The sequence below is a fragment of the Halichoerus grypus genome, chromosome X (assembly GCF_964656455.1).
Source record: "Halichoerus grypus chromosome X, mHalGry1.hap1.1, whole genome shotgun sequence".
Lineage (NCBI taxonomy): Eukaryota > Metazoa > Chordata > Mammalia > Carnivora > Phocidae > Halichoerus > Halichoerus grypus.
Genome location: NC_135727.1, coordinates 28,042,101 through 28,046,230, shown reverse-complemented (window position 1 = coordinate 28,046,230; position 4,130 = coordinate 28,042,101). Strand labels below are relative to the sequence as shown.

General features: G+C 35.0%; 1 pseudogene; it reads right to left on the bottom strand.

The window, feature by feature from the left end:
* Positions 1 to 3,342: 3,342 nt before the first annotated feature.
* Positions 3,343 to 3,503, bottom strand: LOC144380663 (U2 spliceosomal RNA; annotated as a pseudogene).
* Between the last annotated feature and the right edge of the window lie 627 nt (positions 3,504 to 4,130).

Here is a 4,130-nt window from a genome sequence, read left to right as displayed (position 1 = left end):
AAATGAGACATCTGATAAAGGGCTAGTATCCAAACTATATAAAGAACTTATAAAACTCAACACCCAAATACAAATAATCCAGTTAAAAATGGGCAGAAGATGTGAACAAACATTTCTCCAAAGAAGACATCCAGATGGTCAACAGACACATGAAAAGATGTTCATCATATTTACCACCAGGGAAATGCAAATCAAAACTACAGTGAGATATCATCTCACACCTGTCAGAATGACTAAAATCAAAAACACAAGAAACAAGTGTTGGCAAAGATGTGGAGAAAAAGGAACACTTGTGCTCTCTTGGCAGGCTTGCAAACTGGTGCAGCCACTCTGGAAAACAGTATGGAGTTTCCTCAAAAAGTTAAAAAAAAAAAAAAACTACCTTAGATCCAGCAATCACACTACTGATTTACCCAAAGAATACAGAAACACTAATTCAAAGGGATACATGCACCCCTACGTTTATAGCAGCATTATTTACAGTAGCCAAGATATGAAAGCAGCCCAAGTTTCCATCAACTGGTGAATGGACAAAGAAGAAGTGATACATATATACACAATGGAATATTATTCAACCATAAAAAGAATGATATCTTGCCATTTGTAATGACATGGAAGGAGCTAGGGAGTACAATGCTAGGTGAAATAAGTCAGTCAGAGAGACAAATACTGTATGATTTCACTCACGTGGAATTTAAGAAACAAAAAATGAGCAAAGTGAGAAAGAGAGAGAGAGAGGCAAACCAAGAAACAGACTCTTAACTCTAGAGAACAAACTAATGGCTACCAGAGGGTAAGGGAGTGGGGAGTTGGGTTAAATAGGTGATGGGGATTAAGGAGTGCACCTGTTGTGATGAGCACTGGATGATGCATGGAATTGTTGAATCACTAGACTGTACACCTGAAACTAATATAACACTGTATGTTAACTGGAATTAAAATGAAAACTTACAAAATAGTAAACAGCATTATAAGGTACAAAAAGGATTAGTTATATAATAATAAAATGAGCAATTCACTAGAAGATATAGTAATCATTAAATTTCATGAACCTAAAAACATAGTCTTAAATAAATATGAGGAAAAAAAATTGATGGAATTAGAAAGAAAAATTGACCAATCCACAATTATAATGGGAAATTTTAATATTCCTCTATCAATAACTGATAGATCAAGGAGACAAAAATAGTAAGGCTACAAAAAATTGAACTACACAATTAACAAGAATTTGGTCTAACTAACATATATATATACGTATATATATATATATATACGTATATATATATATATAAAATACCTCACACAACGCAATCAGAAAATATAGTCTTTTCAAGTTTATTGGGTAATATATAAACAGTGAACATGACTAGATTGAACCTCATCTCTATAAATACCAAAAGACAAAACAAAACAAAAAAATCCAAACAAAAAAGCAGATGTCATACAGAACAGTTTGTATGACCACACTGCAATACCCATAGAAAGCAATAAAAAAAGAGAGAGAGGGCCTACTCACATCTATGATTTGAATACATATATATAGAGAGAGATTCATGAATTCATATATGTGTGTATATATATATATATATATATATATATATATATATAGTTCAAAGAAAAAATTATAATGGAAATTTGAAAAAAATTTAAAATTGAAAAACAATGAAAGCACTGTGAATCATAACTCAGGGGATGCAGATACAGCAGTACATAAATAATAAATTTATAGCCTGATAAGTAGGCCTTAGAAAATATTAAGAATTTAAAATTTCAAGAGGTTAGAAAATGAAGAGTAAACCTAAGGAAATTAGAAAAACTAAAATCAGAATACAGAGGAAATTAATGAGATAGAAAATAATACAGAGCATCAACAAACCAAAGGCTGGTCTTTTGGAAAGACTAGTAAAATATGGAAACCACATAGTGAATATGTTTTAAAAAAAGAAAGAAAAAACATGTTAAAAATATAAGAAATGAAAGGCAGGGATATAATTAGAGATACAGTGGAGACTAAAAATTCATATGGAAATATCATGACCAACTTTACGCCAATAAATTAGAAAGCATAAAAAATGAGTTTTCTAAGAAATAATTACTAAAACGGACTTAAGAAATAACAGAAAAAACCTGAATATATCTATATAACCAATAAAGAAACTGAAAAAACATTTTAGAATCTACATACAAAATCAGCAGGCCAGAGACTTTTGCAGACGAATTCTACCTGAATTTCACAGAACAAGTATTTTCTTTCTTATGCCCCTGGAGAACAGATGCGTTCTATCATATACAAATTGTTCTAGAGCAGTGGTTCTCAAACCTGGCTTCACATTATAGTCACCTGGGGAGCATTTTAAAATATTGATGCCTGGATCCACCTCCAGAGATTCTGATTTATTTGGTATCGGCCAAAAAACACTGAACATTATTTTATACACAAACAAAAACCAAAAAACAAAAACTCCCCAAGTAATCCAAATGTGCACCTGGGAATCACTGAACTAGTGAAGAAGATAATAAATAGGTAAAGCTAGCCAAGTCATTTTTTGAGGCAAATACAAACTTGATACAAAATCCCAACTTGGACAACACAAGAATAAAATCGTAGATCAATCTCATGTATATATAGATGTAAAAATTCTAAAGAAAATTGTATAAAACTGGGCGCCTGGGTGGCTCAGTTGGTTAAGCGACTGCCTTCGGCTCAGGTCATGATCCTGGAGTCCCGGGATCGAGTCCCGCATCGGGCTCCCTGCTCGGCAGGGAGTCTGCTTCTCCCTCTGACCCTCCCTGCTCTCATGCTCTCTCTCTCTCATTCTCTCTCTCAAATAAATAAATAAAATCTTTAAAAAAAAAAAAGAAAATAGTATAAAACTAAATCAGATATGCATTAAAAAACACATGATGGTGCCCCTGGGTGGGTCAGTGGGTTAAGCATCTGACTCTTGATTTCAGCTCAGGTCATGACCTCAGGGTCGTGAGAATGAGGAGCCCCATGATGGGCTCTGAGCTCAGTGGGGAGTGTGCCTGAGATTCTCTCTCTCCCTCTCCCCTTACCCCTCCCCACCCCATGGGCGCTCTCTCTCTCTAAAATAAATTAAATCTTAAAAAAAAAAAAAAAAACATGATGACAATGTGTGGCTTAACCTAAGAGTGCAAAGATCTTTTAAACTGATAAGAACAGATGCTACAGAGGATCATAGGGGAAGAGAGGAAAAAAATGAAACAAGATGAAACCAGAAAGGGAGACACTGTAAGAGACTCTTAATCTCAGAACACAAACTGAGGGTTGCTGGAGTGGAGGGGGTGGGAGGGATGGGGTGGCTGGGTGATGGACCCTGGGGAGGGTATGTGTTGTGGGGAGCGCTGTGTATTGTGTAAGACTGATGAATCACAGACCTGTACCCCTGAAACAAATAATACATTATATATTAATTTAAAAAAAAGTAAAAAAAAAAGAACAGATGCTACACTTGATCTTAGCCAAAAGGCCAAGAAGTGATGCAAAGATCTTTTTTTTTTTTTTTTTAAAGATTTTATTTATTTATTTGAGAGAGAGAGCATGAGGGGGGAGGGTCAGAGGGAGAAGCAGACTTCCTGCCGAGCAGGGAGCCTGATGTGGGACTCGATCCCGGGACTCCAGGATCGTGACCTGAGCTGAAGGCAGTCGCTTAACCAACTGAGCCACCCAGGCGCCCGATGCAAAGATCTTTTAACATTAAAATATTTATCACTAAAAATCATAATTTTAACATATTAAGGGGGAAAATCTTATCATAATGTGGATACAGATTTTTTTTTTAGAAAATCCAAAGTTCATTCAAGAGTGAAATAACTTTTGGCAAACTACAAATATATGGGATCTTCCTTAACCTGATAAGAGCTATCAAACCCCAAATAAACAGTAGACACGTTACTTACTGGGAAAATTTTCAAAATGCAGTATTCCTTTTAAAGTTGAGAAAGTAACAAGAATGACATATTGTTGCTTTTATTAAGCATATACTAGAGATCCTAGCTGGTGCAAAGAGACAAGGGGAAAAAAAGTGCACAATTGAATATGAAGAACCACAACTATGATCATTCACAAGTGACAATGCTGTAAGGGATGACTGATATAGAGAGTTGTA